This window comes from Pseudochaenichthys georgianus, chromosome 16, assembly GCF_902827115.2.
Source record: "Pseudochaenichthys georgianus chromosome 16, fPseGeo1.2, whole genome shotgun sequence".
Taxonomy (NCBI): Eukaryota; Metazoa; Chordata; class Actinopteri; order Perciformes; family Channichthyidae; genus Pseudochaenichthys; species Pseudochaenichthys georgianus.
Genome location: NC_047518.2, coordinates 2,531,257 through 2,549,711, shown reverse-complemented (window position 1 = coordinate 2,549,711; position 18,455 = coordinate 2,531,257). Strand labels below are relative to the sequence as shown.

The 18,455-nt window shown below is 41.5% G+C and overlaps 2 long non-coding RNA genes across 2 annotated transcripts; one reads left to right on the top strand and one right to left on the bottom strand.

Moving 5' to 3' along the window:
* Positions 1-3,106: 3,106 nt before the first annotated feature.
* LOC139435446 (uncharacterized) lies at positions 3,107-3,843 on the bottom strand. Its single transcript, XR_011644681.1, has 2 exons — positions 3,766-3,843; positions 3,107-3,198 (listed from the first exon to the last, which is right to left on the bottom strand). It is a non-coding gene; the product is annotated as an uncharacterized lncRNA (long non-coding RNA).
* A 4,030-nt stretch (positions 3,844-7,873) lies between these two features.
* On the top strand, positions 7,874-8,717 carry LOC139435445 (uncharacterized). The gene is made up of 2 exons (XR_011644680.1): positions 7,874-7,914; positions 8,443-8,717. It is a non-coding gene; the product is annotated as an uncharacterized lncRNA (long non-coding RNA).
* Positions 8,718-18,455: the final 9,738 nt, after the last annotated feature.

The following is an 18,455-nucleotide window of genomic DNA, read 5'->3' as shown; positions in this document are numbered from 1 at the left end:
AAATAAATCATAAACAAGGTGTATTTAAACGATCTTAACCCAGCATAAAGCCCACACCCTCACCCTCAAAGCATGGTTAACAAGACGGGCAGCGTTCTCACAAGGAGAGTGGGTTGTTCCCCCCTCCCCACAACTTCACAGCGTATACTGCCATCCGAAGTCCCCGGAGTTGGGGACTGGCTTCAGTAGAAGCTGCTGGGACTCCCAGCAGCTTCTACTGAAGCCTTCCGAGTAAATTGCCAGAACGCCGACGCCTCCTCATCTCCACTGCTCCCATGTTTTCTTTTGTGTTGCTATAAATTATTCTCTCTGCGTTTCTGCGCGGGGCTAATGCTAATAATGCCAGCAAATACAATGGCGGCGTGGTTTGCAATTCGCCCAGCCAATCGAAATGTATACTTTTTTCTCCCCAGGATAGTACCACCTCTCTAGCAGGCACTAAACCTGGGAGTAAAAGTTCTCTGAACTAAGTTCTCTTTTTGGTGTGAATGCAAAATTCCAGGCACGGAACTAAACGGGAAAAGTACAGATAAAAGTACTCCGGTGTGAACGCGCCTATTACGTTGTACTATGTGCCGTGCCCCTGACGGCCCCAGCCCCTGTTCATTAACAAGCTTGAATTAAACAGTCTCTCGTTTTACTACAAAGGCCCATGCCACTCACAGTCACCAAATTCATAACATTTGTCAGGGACCTTCACCCGGTGGATTTCAAGATGGCGCATGTGTCGGCATGCCGCTCCTTGTTATCCTGTTTTTGTTTTATGTTTGTCAGAATGTCTCTGCTCTGCTCGTCTATGATCGCCAAGCTCTCCTCCACCTAAGACCCTCACTGGAGTTTATACTGCTGCCCAAACCTACATCTGGCAACCGTAAATCGACTCCCCCCCTCCTCTACTGTCAGATATTCCCACCTACCTGCGCCGGTTGCCCTGCATCCTGCCTCACCGAAAGCGCTTTAGGCGACAGGGAAAGCGTGGTGGCGCACTTGTCCATCAAAAAGCACACCTGACGGCTTCTTCTGGGACTTATCCACGCATCAGATGTCATGGCCCTCCCGCTGTACACCATGTGAGGGATCGATGGATTCGCCCTGTCTTTCCGGAGCTGCGGCCTCTGCTGGGCCCGCTGGCAGCTCCTCCTGCCCCACTGACTGCTCCCAGTCCGCGCGGCGTTCAACACGCACATCTTCGTCCGCTAAGACGCACTACACCTTCGGCACCTCCGGAGAGAAAACTCTGCATGGCTTTGCTAAACGCTAGGTCAATAGCAAACGAGACGTTCCTGACTTCTTCACCTCTCGTGATCTGGATTTGATGTTTCTGACAGAGACCTGGGTCCATACTGGCAAGTATGTACCGTTTTCTGAACATCTTCCTCCTGACTGTACTTTCTTCAGCTCCCCCCGTACCACCGGCCGTGGTGGGGGCATAGCATCAGTGTTTAGAGCTAGTCTCCAATGCCGATTGATTCAACCTGTAACTAGCTATGCTAGCTTCGAGTTGCAGCTTTTTAAACTGAACCCGGCCTCGCCTATACTCTGCACAGTCGTGTATCGTCCACCAAAGTCCAATAAGGATTTCATAACTGACTTTTTTGACTTTCTGTCCGGGATCAAGGTGAAATATGATCGTGTTTTGATCTGCGGAGACTTTAATGTCCATGTGTGTTGCGAGTCTAAACCTCTAGTTAGGGACTTTTTAAATCTCCTCGACTCTTTCGGTCCCATTCAGTCCGTGGCTGGCCCAACACACGATAAAGGACACACCTTAGATTTAGTATTATCGTTTGGACTGTCTATCTCTGTGGATGAAATCTGTGCAGCAACCATAGACTGTATATATAAATGGACGTAGGGTCCGTGACGTCACCCATAGGAATCTGCAGAGTTGCCGTGAAGCCCTTAGTAGGCGGAGTCGGCCACTAACGGCTCGACAGTGATGTCAGAGTTCAACTCCCGCCTGTTCCAGCCTGCTCCAAATAAGGGCAAAGAGGCGGAGCCGAGGCGGGACCTGCTGCCACCGAGCTGGAAGTTCCAGAGCTAGCTGAAGCTACCAAGCTAAGCTAACATGCTCCCCATCTGCACACTGCCGTCGCATTCTACGTTTCTAAGGTAAGCGGACATAAAACTATTCAGCAAAACTATAAATAATAATCTAAGTTATTGAGTTTTTAGCATAATACTTCAGAATCTTAAAACCCCTTAATGTTTGTATGCAATTGTGCTAAATTCAACACTGGAATCAAGCAAATATTAATATGTTTGTATAACATTAGTTATTTGTATTTTGATATCACTTAATTATACGTTTAAGTCAAGCTAAGGTACATGTGATGGTAGCTAGTTAGTGCTCTTACCTGTGAGGCCTCCTCCAAACAGCATAATAACCAGACTGTATCATTAAAACTAAGTACCAGTTCTAGATCCTTGACTTTAGACAAACAATTCAAAAGACAACATGTATTTAAAGACCCATCTTTATTTGAATGTGCCTCTTAACCTGATATATTAATTATACAGTAATAGTATTGACAATCTAAAAAAACTGAGCAACTCAACAGTCAACTTTATGTTTCTTATTGTCTAAAGCATTTATTATTTTCATTTTCCCCCTCTCATATTCAGTGTGGACGGATTGAGACAGCATGGTGTCCAGAGAGCTGCAGAGACTTCAGGGAGAAACCTCCGTGTGATGGACGTCCAGTCTGTTGGTTTGGAGAGGACTGAGGGTCTTTCCTCAGCGAGGAGGACCAGGCCTGATGGAAGAGCCCATGCTGGGCAAAGCTGATACCAACTGCACAGGCCTAGTCTGTCACGTTATTTGACTAAATGTGTTTACTTATAAATGTAATAGGTTTACACCTTCTGTCCATATGTGCTTTTTATTTAAAACATTTGATTAACTTTTGGTTCACATTTCAATAAATTGTATTTGTATTTGCATTCCTTTCGTCCATTATTCTTACTGAAAATGTTAGATTACACATTCACATCTGACTGAAGATTGGCCCCATTTATTTGTGATGTTGCAAACTCTGCGGTACAAGGCACAAGCAATGTAAAGCTCATAAAGTGAGGCAAATAGAAATAATCAGCTGATGGAGTGTCTCATAACATCAGCTTTTAATGTTCCTCTTGGATGTTCTTCTTGACCCTCAGAGAAGGAGAAAATGTCGTGTCTTTCAGGCATGTCCTTTCCTAACAAAAATGACAGGAAACATAAAACATATTATTGCAGAACAAGTGTGTTATTTATGAAAGCGGTGTGTTTGTGTGTTTAGGGGCTGTAGATATAATTATTTTGTAATTGTAATGGTTTTTTTAACAGTGAGCAATCAGATTATGAATGAACAGTATGAAGTTCATCAACATTGAAATATATGTTATTATCAAAATAATATTTAACTGTTACAAAACGTAGTGCAACTGTAGAAGCTTGCTCTGTTGTCTCACTGAAAGAATAACTTTTACCACGTTTTTACAGACAATATTGAGAGATAAATAGTAGCAGTTCTCACTATGTTAAATATCTTTTCCTTCAATACATTAAATTAGAAAGCTGACAAAGTCATATTGCTAAATATCTAAAATGTAACTTTTTGCATGGAATAAACCCTCAACTTAACTGATGTGTAGGTGATCTGGTATTTAGTATTGTGTATTGTGTATTGGAATGTATATCAGTGTATTCAAGTCAATACTTCATTCATTTAAACCAATATCTTTCTTGATTCTTTGTACAGTATGACAAAAGAGTCTTTGTACCTGAGCTGAAGTTCACTGCTGTGAGGAGTCCAGTTCTGTCTCTCACTCTCTGGTCCAGCCTGTCTGCATCACCTGGACATCTTAAACAAACAGATATATATATATATGTAAAGTACCATGTGTACAAACAATATGACTGATTCTCTTCTGTTGAACATGTTGGATTGTGTATTGTCCGAGTCAGGGTCCTTTTTATTTTACTGTAACTTTGGAAGTTGTGTTACCAATGCTTACTGTTTATTTGATACCCATTTGGTAATGCAATTAATAAAAACAACAAGGTTTGGGTTCATTCTTCAGATGACTGTGACGTTAACGTGTAAGCTCGATAATGAACTCCAGCTCAACCAACCATATTGTAATATCTAAGTAATCATCTTTAAATATGACATTAATAATTGTAATATACACACATCTTATTGTGAGGTTGATTTCACATACACGACATTAGCTTGTCTACATACTTGAGCATAGCCAATTTAAATTAACGTTAGATGCATACAGTTCTACCTACATAATAAAATATCTCTAAATTACAAGGATGTAACCTTATTTTATCAACCTCAAACAGAAGCCGTTTGTTCAACAGTATTATCCCACTTAACACTTGTCTATTTCGTTTTAACCTTTATATATACAGTCTATGATTTTAACTTGGAGGCTACGATTACAATCGTTAGCACCGATGTAGCTACCACTAGCTTACATGCTAACCCAAGCCTTACCATTCATTACGTAGCTGATTAAAATAATTGACACATAAATAAAGCACTCGAATTTTACTTACCGCATTCATGCACCGTCTGTTTTAACCGCAGAGCGAGTCACAATAGTCCGATATATAAGCATGAAGAACAAACAACCACGGCCGGCTACAAGTTGTGTTCCCTGGATGAGCTGAGCAGGCAGAGTCCCTGTAGCTTCACGGAGCAGCTAGCAGAGAGACAAGAAGCTAGCAGCGGCAGGCACTTGACAGAGCCGTCACTCAACGTGACCACGCCCTAATTGATGCACAAACTTTAAGACCTAATATAAATAAAAGGGTCGCGTTAGAAAACAATTCACTCACAGATCCATAATCATGAAGGTGGAATTTAACTATATCGATAATAAAATGTATGGAGCCAGGGGTAGAAACATGTTTTTTTCTGCTGTAAAATTGGGCATTTTAACATGGGGGTCTATGGAAATTGCTCCTTTCTGCAGCCATCACCTATCGGCCAATATATGAACTGCAGTGTGTGGCACTTCCGTATTGTATGAAGGGCCGTGAAGGCCAAAATTCAAACTCACCTCACACACACACTACTGAAAATATCTGGCCTTGCACACACACTACTGAAATCCTATCACATTCACTACTGAACACCTCACACACACACTACTGAAAATTAAGCCTCACGCACACACACTACTGAAATCCTCTCACATTCACTACTGAACACCTCACACACACACTACTGAAAATTAAGCCTCACGCACACACACTACTGAAATCCTCTCACATTCACTACTGGACACCTCACACACACACTACTGAAAACATCTGGCCTTGCACACACACTACTGAAATCCTCTCACATTCACTACTGAACACCTCACACACACACTACTGAAAATTAAGCCTCACACACACACTACTGAAATCATCTCACGTTCACTACTGAACACCTCACACACACAATACTGAAAATTAACCTCACACACACACTCCTGAAAAACATTTTACTGAAAGGTTCTCAGTAGGGAATGTGCATGTGTTTCACCTATGTGTGTGTGAGGGGATTCTTGCTGTAACGGAAGTCATTCTAATGTAACGGATGTCATTCTAATGTAACGGAAGTCAGTGGTCTCTTTGCTAGCTCCGTTAGCTTCATTAGCTCCAGGCTGCAACTCCGAAGTGTTTGTTGTGTCGATGCCTGGTGGAGTATTCTTCATTGAAATATCGCACTTATCGTATGGCTCTGCGGTTCAAACAGACCGTCCATGAATGCAGTTTATTCGGTAAGTACATTTCAAGCACTTTATTTCTTACTTGTCTTTTTATTCAGCTAACAAGCGAGGCGAAGCTACATCTGTGCTAACGATGCTATCCGTAGCATACAAGTTAAAACATAATGGAGAAGTGTAACACATTGAGAAGGATTATACTGTAAAACATAAGGCTTCTCGGTGAGGTTGGTAAAATAAGGTCATGCTTGTACATTAGTTAGTTTGCTAGTTAGGTAACTGTATGCATTGTTATTGTTAATTTAAAATATCTATGCTCGACGATGCAGACAGCTAGCGTCACATTAGTGTTGAAGAGCAGCGTACTGTATGAGATTAACCTCACTATAAGATCTGTGTATCTGAAAAATATGAATCTCACATTTCCAGTTGGTTCCAGAAATAACGTTGACGTAGATAGTGCAATATGGTTTGAAACTAGCTGGAAATAAGGTCTGTGGTTGAGACGCATTTAAGAGATGGGTCACGTTTTGTTCAGCCGGATAATATCCACATGTCTACCCTACTTTTATCATTTTCAAATCATAAATCTAGTTGCCAGAAGCAAAATGCTAACGGTATGCTTAAAGGAACTGCAGCTGCTTCAACGTCACGCCGATTTAAGATCCATATTCAAACATACAGATTATAAATGGTACAAGTTGAAGCGTTTGTTTGAACAGTTTGCAGGAACTTGCTTTCAAGCAGAACTTGAAAATGTACATAAATAGCTGACGTTAATAATGCTAACTAGCGAGCTAGCTGTGTAGATCTGCTGCACTATTTACTACAGCCCGGCTGTCCGCAGCCGACTTTATAACGATGTGACCGGACGTCACGTCTCCTCCCTCTGTGACGCTGCTTGGCACCATGCCAGCGCACCTGCAAATCTGCTCCCTCCCCCTCCGCTTCTCCTTGAATGTGGCCGCGTGGATTGTTTGGCGTGGCAGCTCGCGCATCACACTCTCTACCAGACAGGTAAAACCTCTTGCATTTCTGTCATCTATTCATGGGCACGAGTGACACCCGGCTTGACACTACTCTGTCTTAGCGCAGCTGACGCCCGGTGCGTTTGAGGAGGATTGGCTCCGGAGGTTCCCGGTTTTGCAGTGTTGCAACTATTGGTGAGTTGCCGTTGTCTGCCGTGTTCTCACCTTCAGCTTGGTTGCTCTGGTGTACTGACTGTTATTAATGTCACAGTGGGATTGTTGGGTCTCGCTCTCCCTTCCCTGTGGGCTCTGTGGCTGCAACTGGCCGCACAGGCTGGTATGTATGAACTCCCCCATGGATAACTTGTAATGCAATAAACTTAAGTAGGCTATTCACCAGTCATTTTAAACCACTTTCCAGGGGTGCCATAAACATTCTCCCTTCCTGGTGGGCTCTGTGGCAGTTGTAGAAGTTGGGACGCCGTAACCACTCTCCCCACCTCTGGTCTGGTTTTTGTTTATTCATCTCCAACCACGTTTTATCATCTTACTGATTTTTAACTGTTTCTCTTGTGCCGGACAGGTGCTGTGGGCTCGAGGCGGCAAACCAATCCCTGGTGGTGGTGTTCTTCACGTGTCCGTTTTGTTTGATGTGCAGTGTCACGGGTGATTTTGATTTGACCCCTTCCTCCCCGTTTTGTTAATTGCCGCCGTGGTAAGCCCCAGCACTGTCCTTCTGCCTCCTCCCTGGAGAACTTTTAGAATATTACATTGTGTATTATTAGGAATACAATTATGTGCTAATAAAATAACAATTGTTGTAATATCTTTTATACTGTCTCTGCCTGTGGTGTTCAAGCGAACCTGATTGCCTTTTATGAAATTGTATAACTTTAGTTTTTAGTAATTTCCTGGGGGCGAAACTCCCCCAGGTGGCGTTGTCAGCAAACCGAGAGTACCTACTGAAACCCACACCGCCACAACAGTATTAAGTGAAAACCATTCAAAATATTTTATAGAATAAATCCGTTATCCAAATCCCATAAAAACACAAGACAACCAGCAATTAGACAATACCCTGTGTCGTATTTTTGTCGGATGAATGCAAGCTGATATTGTCACTTTCTAAAAAAACTTAATTAGGGTTGTTCCCTCTTGTTTTCTCTTTGTTAGGATAATACTACAAAAGTATTTGTATTCCCCCCGGTCTGCACGTTTTACGTTGCTTAAGGTAAGTGAACATGAAACTATTCAGCATAACTTTCAATAATAATCTACGGTATTTATTGAGTTTTGGGATATTACTTGCATACAAATCTATAAATGCCTTAAGGTTTCTAAAATATACAATATGTGGTAAATTCAACAGTGGACCCAGCAAAGATTCACATTTTTGCATGATTTGTTATTGATTTTTTGCTGTTACTTAATTATACTTTTAATAAATTCAAGTCAAGCTTAGTTACATGTGATGGTAGCTATATGCTCTTACCTGTGTGCCTCCTCCGCAACCAGACTGTATTCAAACTCTTAAGTACCAGTTCTATCTACTTTAAACAATTAAAAAGAGACAATCAACTACATTTATTGATATCCCAATCTTTATTTTTGGGGCCTCTTCTTCTTTTAAATTAAACTTTCAGACATGAGATATTGAAATACAGTAATATTTAAAAAAGAATGAGCCATTCCTTACAGTTAACTTCATATTTCTTATTGTCTAAAGCATTTATGACACATTTCCCCCTCATATTCACAGTGTGGATCAATTGAGACAGTGTGCAGAGACTTTGGGAGAAACCTCAGCGTGACGGATGTCCTGTCTGTGGGTTTGGCTGGAGAAGGTGGAGAGGTCTTTCTCTGGGATGAGGACGTGGCCTGATGGAGGAGGACGTGGCCTGATGGAGGAGGACCAGGCCTGATGAAGAAACCCCCTAACTGCATCTGTGAGCCCATACTGGGCTCAGCTGCCACAAACAAATGATGGTCCTGTTTGACTTTGTGTTCACAATAAAAGTGTAGTTTCTTAGTGAATGTCCTGTATTGGTCTTTAATCTGAAATCAGCTTTTCATTTTCTTCTTGCCCCTCTGAGAAAACGGTGAGGCAGTTGTGTCCTTCAGGTGTGTCCTTTCCTAACAGAAATGACAAACATATGACATTATTGCAGAGCAAGTGTGTTATTTATGAAAGGTTTGTTTATTTAGCGGCTGTAGAAATAATGTATTTTTTAAATGTTAATGTGTTTTTTTAATTCATCACTTTGTACTACAAAGATAATCAGATTATGAATGAACAGTCTGCAGTTAATCAACATTAAAATATCTTATTAAATAATATTCAACTGCTCGGTTGTCTCACTGCAAGAACCACTTTTACCACGTCTTTTACAGACAATATGTAGAGACAAATGGTAGCAATTCTCACAATGTAAAATAATAATTGCCTTAAATACATTGAAATGTGAAAGCTGATTATAGTTGTTACTTTATCTATTTAAACCAGAACGTTTCTCGATTCCTTGTACCTTTGAGTCCATGCTGAAGTTCACTGATGTTAGGAATAGGTCTGTCTCTCGTGGTCAGCATCCTCTGGTCTGTCTGCCGCATCACCTGGAAACTTTAAACAAACATATATATGTATATATATGTATATGTATGTGTATGTATATATATATATATGTATATATATACACACATAGGTGAAGCACATGCACATTCCCTACTGAGAACCTTTCAGTAAAATGTTTTTCAGGAGTGTGTGTGTGAGGCTTAATTTTCAGTAGTGTGTGTGTGAGGTGTTCAGTAGTGAATGTGAGAGGATTTCAGTAGTGTGTGTGCAAGGCCAGATGTTTTCAGTAGTGTGTGTGTGTGTGTGTGTGTGTGTGTGTGTGTGTGTGTGTGTGTGTGTGTGTGTGTGTGTGTGTGTGTGTGTGTGTGTGTGTGTGTGTGTGTGTGTGTGTGTGTGTGTGTGTGTGTGTGTGTGTGTGTGTGTGTGTGTGTGTGTGTGTGTGTGTGTGTGTGTGTGTGTGTGTGAGGTGTTCAGTAGTGAATGTGAGAGGATTTCAGTAGTGTGTGTGCAAGGCCAGATGTTTTCAGTAGTGTGTGTGTGAGGCTTAATTTTCAGTAGTGTGTGTGTGAGGTGTTCAGTAGTGAATGTGAGAGGATTTCAGTAGTGTGTGTGGAAGGCCAGATGTGTTCAGTAGTGTGTGTGTGTGAGGTGTTCAGTAGTGAACGTGAGAGTATTTCAGTAGTGTGTGTGCAAGGCCAGATGTTTTCAGTAGTGTGTGTGCGAGGTGAGTTTGAATTTTGGCCTACACGGCCCCTCATAGTATTGGCTTCCCGGCTCTTCCCCAGAGTTTGCCGCTTGGCAGCAACGCGTATCTCAGACCATTTACCGGTTCTGTTTACAACCTCGATCCCTTCTGCGGGAGTCGAATCACGTGCCCCTGCGCGTTGTCTGCGTTCAATTAACCCCTTGACAGCCTCACATTTTTGCTTTTAATGCTTCTCCGATCTGTAAATTAGAGGTGAACTGTGCTCTTAGTGCTGATGAGCTTATCTCCATGTTTGACTCGACATGTACCCTAATACTGGATTCCGTTGCTCCTTTTACGCTTAGACGCACCAAAGTTCTCTTAGAGCCGTGGCTTAATGACTGTACTCGTGCTCTTAGACGCGCTTGCAGGCGTGCAGAGAGAAAATGGAAAAAGGATAAACTCCATGTCTCCTTAGAAATCCTTCGTGCTTGCCTTTCCGACTACCAGACGGCAGTCAAAGCAGCCAAAACGGAGCACATTTCTCTGTTAATCTTTAAAAACAGTCATACACCTCAGGTTCTTTTTAATGTCCTCAACTTGATCATTAATCCTTGTGATGCTTCTCCAATTGTGCCATCGACTACCCTCTGCGATACATTTCTTACATTTTTTATCGAAAAAGTATCTGCGCTTAGGCTAGCCCACACTAGTGCTACCCCAGATTCTGCTCCTTTTCTGTGCCCTGCTGTCCTCGACCACTTTGAGCCTGTATCCCTCTCTTCTCTCTCGGATGTAGTCAAGCACCTGCGGCCGACAAACTGCACCTCGGACAGCATTCCCTCTCGCTTCCTTAGAGATGTTTTTGAATCAGTTGGAGCAAGTGTTGTATTGCTTGTAAACACCTCTCTTAGCTCAGGATGTGTCCCAGCTGCCTTCAAACATGCCGTGGTCAAGTCACTACTTAAAAAAAAAAATCACTACAGCAGTTGATGGACTGCTTAACAGAGATTAAATCCTGGCTGAGCCAAAACTTCCTCACCCTCAACGAGAGCAAGACCGAGGTCATCTTTTTTGGACCCTGACCTCCAGCCTCTCCGGTTGATATTCTGGGCTCCCTCAATAAAAACATCCTCCCCTCTGTCATGAACCTTGGAGTGACCTTCAATAGCGCTTTTAAATTTGATAAGCAGGTTAGCAGCGAAGTCAAGACCTGCTTTTTATAAATACGACTATTGGCTAAGACCAAGTCGTTTTTATCTTTTAAAGACCTAGAAAGGGTTATTAACGCCTTTGTTACCTCGAGATTGGATTACTGCAATGCTCTGTATGTGGGTATGGACCAGGCCTCAATTAGACGCCTGCAGCTAGTAGGGCTGTGCATCTTCACTGGTCTCACGATTCGATTACGATTATCCTGTCAACGATTCGATTCGGTTCGATATCCCGGTGCATCACGATTCATACCAATGCGTTGTATCCTCAATTTTCTATATTACTGCACATGGCTTATTTTTCATCAATACATGCAGTAAATACATATGAACTCTCTTATTTAGAAAGTGCTTCAGAAATCAATAACATAAATGTCTTGACATTAATTTATAAACCAAAATAAATGAATTGTATAGGTCTAGCCTCCGTGTGTGAAGTTGTTGCATCCTCAAAAACAAAAAGCTAATGCTTCTGCAGTCTAGCTGCAGCTTCTAGCCGCGGCCTGCTGTTAAGAAAGGACACTGAATGTCCTGAATGTGGCCTCACACACAGGACCTGAGTCTGAACACAGCAGACAACAGGAGTATTTACAACAGCATATACAAACTAAAATACTGCATGTGGGTGCACACTTACATTCTCTGTTTTACTGTTACATAAATCCCATGAACGTATGAGATTAAATTAGCTTCATTATATCTCAGTGATTAAGTGAATAATAAAGTTTCTATCGGGTCACTATCAGCATGTCACTCATTATTTTCAGGGAGGGGGCGGGGCTTGGAGGAACGGAGAGGAGACGGTGATCGCGGAAGCTTTTTTCCTCCTTCCTTCACAAACTTTACACACGTATCGTCTGAAAATTGCTAGAGGACATTCATACTCTGCAATCCAAGACTTAATTAAATCCACCAAAAACCTGACATGATTGTAACGCGATTATTTTTGAAAAACATAAATCCCTGTGCCGCAGCGACACGGAGTGATTCAGAGCGGGTCCTTCTGCTGTTGGTTCTGGACTGGTGGTGTTGTGTTGGTGGATAAAGCAGACTGCTCCGTGTTGCTGTGCCGCTGTCACGTCTGTTCCCTGATCTCTGCGTCACCGACCGATTTGATATTAAAGTGACAGAAAAAACGTTATAGTAAAGCCGCGGCCGTAAAATGAGGAAGCAACGTTACTACTCTATAACCGATTATCTTCCGTCACTGCATCGAGACCGAATCGTCCGCATCGCATCGTAGAAACGATTATTTTCAACACCCCTAGCAGCTACAGTAGTGCAGAACGCAGCGGCACGTCTTCTAACTGGCCATAAAAAGCGTGAACACATCACCCCAATTCTGGCCTCACTGCACTGGCTTCCAGTTCGGTTCAGAATATATTTTAAAATCCTTTTATTTGTTTTCAAAGCCCTAAATGGGCTGGCTCCTGCCTATATAGCCGAACTCCTCCAGCGCTACACCCCAGGCAGAGCCTTAAGGTCGACTGATCAGCTGCTGCTGATAGTGCCTAAGACCAGGCTCAAAACCCGAGGGTACCGAGCATTCGCAGTAGCGGGCCCCAGGCTCTGGAACATTTTGCCCCTCCATGTGAGGTCGACCCAGACCCTGTTTTTTTTTTTTAAATCAACACTTAAAACTCACTTTTTCTCTCTGGCCTTCTAGGCTTCTCTTATCAAGAATAACTTTATCCAGGACCTTTTCCTTCTCTAACCTCTCGAGGTTTTATTAGAGGGAAACGGTTTGTAGAGTGGCTTAGACAGGCCGGGGAGTGTTACGATTCGTAGACACAGCGTACCTCCCTATCTCTCATCAATTTCCAAATTAGGCTCCAGTGGGGACCTTGTTGCCCGAGTGTGCCTCTCCACCTATGTTTCTTACTCTCTTAATTGCTAACCTTTGCCCTCAACCTATTCTAAGGGAGTGCTTGTTCTTCCGTCTGTCTGTCTGTGTCTGTGTTTTCTCTTGTTCCGATTAACCCAGCCAAATTTGTTCTTGTTTTGTATCTATCTCTACGCCGGGATCCGGAGTCAAGGCTGATCTTCTTGCTGTAGTCCTGTGTCCTGGATCCTCTATCCTGAGTTCTGGATTAAGTCGTGGACTTCGGGTCGTGGCTGAACCTGTCTCTGCGGTCCTGCCTGGGTCTCGTCATGCTCCCTCCCTGAAGGCTCCCACAGGATTGTAGTTGACATGTTCGTAGATTACTTCTTCTTATTACAGACACATGCATTTCCTAACATTCGGTCTACATGCTGTAAAATGTATTATCTCTTGGATTTACACACGGCATCTATTGCAGTCTGTCCGTCCTGGAGAGGGATCCCTCCTCTGTTGCTCTCCCTGAGGTTTCTCCCATGTTCCCTTTAAACTGTGGGTTTTCTCCGGAAGTTTTTCCTTGTACGATGTGAGGGTCTAAGGACAGAGGGTCAGAGGACAGAGGGTGTCGTTTTTTCTCATACTGATATTCTGAACAATCTGTGCCGTTGTATTTGCTGTAAAGTGTCTCTACTGTAGGCTATTTTTATTATATGTACAGCACTTTGGCTCCACCAAAAATAGTTTATAAATGTGCAGTGCTATATAAATAAAACTTGATTTGATTTGATTCACTTACTTCTCCCCATTTTGCCTCACCTGCCATCTCTGCTGTGTGTGTGTGTGTGTGTGTGTGTGTGTGTGTGTGTGTGTGTGTGTGTGTGTGTGTGTGTGTGTGTGTGTGTGTGTGTGTGTGTGTGTGTGTGTGTGTGTGTGTGTGTGTGTGTGTGCGTGGACTAGCATTACTATACTTGTGGGGACCTAACTATGTTTACACAGTCACGTGTGGGGACTCGCCTCCCTTATGGGGACACAATGGAGGTCCCCATAAGGGGAATCATTAATTTTAGAGTGAAGACTTGGTTAGGTTTAGGATTAGGGTAAGGGTAAGGGTAAGGGTAAGGGTTAGGCATGTGTTGGTTATGGTTAAGGTTAGGAAAAGTCTCCAGGAAATGTATGTAAGTCAATGTAATGTCCCCTGAAGTGATGTATACATGGTGTGTGTGTGTGTGTGTGTGTGTGTGTGTGTGTGTGTGTGTGTGTGTGTGTGTGTGTGTGTGTGTGTGTGTGTGTGTGTGTGTGTGTGTGTGTGTGTGTGTGTGTGTGTGTGTGTGTGTGTGTGTGTGTGTGTGTGTGTGTGTGTGTGTGTGTAATGTAGTGGACATTTTTATTATATCCTTATATGCTTAAACCAAATGCTTCTCATTTCCTGAGATGTGCTGTTTTCTTCCATCTACTCTACTTTGGGTTTATTCCCAAGCGCTTCAAGGCCACAGAGCTGCTTTGGCTACTGGGTTGAGACTCACACAAAGTCACACAAGAACTTCCCTACTCTGGGAACCGTTATGCTATCTACAGCTCAAGGCCAGATGTCTAATAACAATGGGACCGTGTGAAGACAGATTTCTAACCTTCCCACTCTTTCTGTATATAAGCTTTGCTACCATATTGTATGGCGCACACTCACACAGACTATTCTATGCTCTGTGAGACCTGTGTCTATTTGTATTGAATCTCATGTATTTGAAGCTTCAAATAAATAACTAGAAATACAGCTCTGTCTGATTCACCATTTATTTGTTTTGATCACTTTGACTTGTACTCTCCACAGTGTTGGGTCCTAGATTTCCATAACAATTGGCGTTGTCGGCAGGATCTCTGCAAGTTCGATTGGGGACACCTCCGGACGCTGGTGGTTGCTAGCTCCAGGATCCTCGGATCCTCCTCTACCTCGACAGAAACCGTACGGCACGAGAGGACCAGCGTACTCTCCACAGTGTTGGGTCCTAGATTTCCATAACGGTGTGTGTGTGTGTGTGTGTGTGTGTGTGTGTGTGTGTGTGTGTGTGTGTGTGTGTGTGTGTGTGTGTGTGTGTGTGTGTGTGTGTGTGTGTGTGTGTGTGTGTGTGTGTGTGTGTGTGTGTGTGTGTGTGTGTGTGTGTGTGTGTGTGTGTGTGTGTGTGTGTGTGTGTGTGGGTTTTGCACGTTTGTTTCTTCGGTTTGGATTTGAGTTGGTTGGTAGTTTGGTCATCCATTCTCATGTTGTTGCTTTAACTGATTTGATTAATCTAGGATTATGTGATGTGAGAATATGTGTGACAGATGTTGTGCTGTTTGTAGGATTTACATATATATCCATGTCTCAGATCTCACCAAGGAAAATAAATTGTGGCCTGTTCTCCTGGTGCCCAAAAAGAATGGCACACTTTATGCATTTCATTTGAAATCCATCTGCAGGTTGTAATGTTAGTAACATTTAAATTAAATCCAATACAGTAGTAACATTATGTTACTACTGTATTTGATTTCTTGTTTACAAAAATAGTCTGAAGGAGGAAACTTGTGCTGAGCATTGGGTCACTGGAGTCTGTTCACTAGAACACACATGAAGCTGTTTGAATACAGACAGTGCATTTGGCAGATCTTTGACTGTATTAAACATTATGGAGGAACTGAAACCAAATGAGTAAAGTATTGAGTTGTGTTTGGAGGTATGGATTACTGTGCTATTGATCTGGCAGCTGTAGCTGACAGGAGGCGCTGATCTCACAGCAGGAAACCCTCTCCTGGATTTGTAATGCTTGCTGCTTTTTTCTGATAGTGTTTTTCTCCTTCCTTCTGTTCTCTTCTTCTTCCTTCATTTGGATGTACTCCCACTAATCTGCAGGATTAATTTATTCTGCATCTACCTGTATTCTTTGATTATTACCAAAAGACTGCATGCTGAAAACTGGTAGGGATTATCTCCCAGTGGAGTGTTTGATGTTCCCCTCTTAATGATGCTGCCACGCTTAAAACCTTCCCTTTTATTTTCATGTAATGTTGCAGCCATCTTAAAAGCAGTTATTAAAGAAGCATTGCGCTTATTCAGGCGTGTCCACTCCTGCATCAATGTAGGGTCACACCGGGGTCAAATGGTGTTTATGTTCAGCAGGATCGCAAGTAGTATTGATAGCTCGGGGCAGGGCTGAATATCAGAGAATTGAATTGCAAACCTCCTCTCAATGCAAGATAACATATTAACTGACACACACAAACACATACACACGAGCACACACACACATAAAAAACGCTTTGTGGATGATAAACAGAGCTTTGTTATTAACTGATTATAATTTGCGAGTGGTGTCTGTCTATAATTATCATATCAAACATTTAAAAACTTGCACAGATGTTTTGATTTTGTCTTGGAAAGGTTAAAGTCAAACTTACATGCCTGTCTATCTCAACAATCCTAAATTACATTTTTAATTTATTGGATATTTAGTAATTGAAACTTGAATATGACATTTTGATAAGTTCATGGTTTTTGCAGAAAATGATATGTTGCTAATTTGGAAATTATATATTTTTTACACATCCACATCTTCTAGCTCCAAACAACAAACAGACAGACATCGCAACTGCCTGAGGTAGAGCATTTAGCAGCTAAAGAGTCAGATACTACCCTCAGAGACAAATCTATGTTTGAAGTAATCTCATCCTGTGAACATAAACAAGACTCTAATATTGCTCTGTCAGCTCGCTGTGCAAATAGAAAAACATTTGGATTGTATTTTGTCAAAAATAATAAATGTATTAATAAAGCAAGCATCCTAAATGTAGCGATACCAAATTACTAAATGGATTTGTAAAGTGTTATTCTCAAAACAGTGAGCATTTGTTTTGAAGAAGTATGAATATAATTACTATCGGAGCTGTGGCCTGCAGTTAAAAATACCTTGACCATTAATCTAAGTGCTGTTAACAGAGAGCAGAAGGACCCTCATGCCCCCTGCAGAGATGAGAGGGACTGGAGAGAGGAAATCATACATTTGATGACATGTTGATGGCTCTCCTCAACTTTAGCAGTATATTGGCTCTTTATTAATCCCTTATTCTACATGACCATATTCTACAAGTAATAGGCCATTAGTTGGGAGTTTTTCCTCAATAACCCTCTAATTAGTGCTTATTTATTGCTAGGGGTGCAACAACTAATCGACTTAAAATCGATGACCCAATTAGTTGCCAACTAATTCAGTCGTCGATTCGTTGGTGACGTCATCACGTGTGTTTTACGCGCCGTTAAGCTCCAACGTTATCAGTATTTTTATCGGTACTGGAGACGAAATGATCAAATAAAGTCAACATTTCAGTGTTTACAAACATTGACTATTGACAAACATTTAATAAAAGTGAAAAACAATGAACAAGACTTAACGTATTAATAATAATTAATTAGATTTATTCAGTTTGGATGTACGATTTTTGACTTTGTTTAGAGCAGTGATCTTCTCGTCCTCTGCGGCAGAGAGCTTAGCGCTGTCAGACCGGACCTAACCCTAACCCTGAAAAGTATTATCATCTGAAAGTAAAATTAATCATTATGGTATTAATATTAAATACATACAAGTATTTTTACAACTTGTATTTAGAAATACTCCGTTGTAATTATTGATGCATACATGTGTTCATCCATTCAATGTGGCTTCTGCTATAATGGGGTTGATGTATGATATTACTTAATAATACAATACATTATAATATATGATATGATAATTACATTTTAATTTGATTAATTTCTTATTTCATAGAAACTTATCAAACATGTAATTAAAGAATGATGATATACACAGTGATAGATGTTAAGGACTAACGTTTATAATAAATAGCCTAGTATTTATCCATAACTAGAAAATGCATTTCCTGCAGAAAATGCGTGTGAATGCTGTAAACTGTGAACATTTATGGCTGAATTTAGCTGAAGATGCAGAAAAAGCTGAATATTAAAAAAAAAAAGTTTAAAAAAAGGTATAAACAACAACATGTATAGCCTTGATGTCCTGAAATAGCTGAATAATGTAATAGTTGAATGGTTTCTGCAGCTGAAAATAGGCTGAAGGAGTTAAATATCAGATGTAAGTAGTAGTGAATGAATTTGTATTAAGATGAGAAAAAAAAAGTAAAAAGGCTTGGGAAAGCAGAAGAATATTTGAACTGCAAACTTTTGAACTAACTTGATGGTGAATGATCTGTCGCCATGCCAACTGCATTTGATGACATCCCATAATACGCTTAGATGCGTTGATGTCTGCATCGTTACCAAACCTGTGAAGTTTTTGGCCATTTCGAGCATTTTCACTGAAGTTATGAGAACACCGTGTTTCATGGTGAGCATTGTGTTGCCATGGCAACGGCATTTGAAGAAATCTCAAAACTGTCCCGTAGATGACTGTTAGAACACATGTGAAGTTTGAGCACTTTTTGAACATTTTCATGGAGTTAT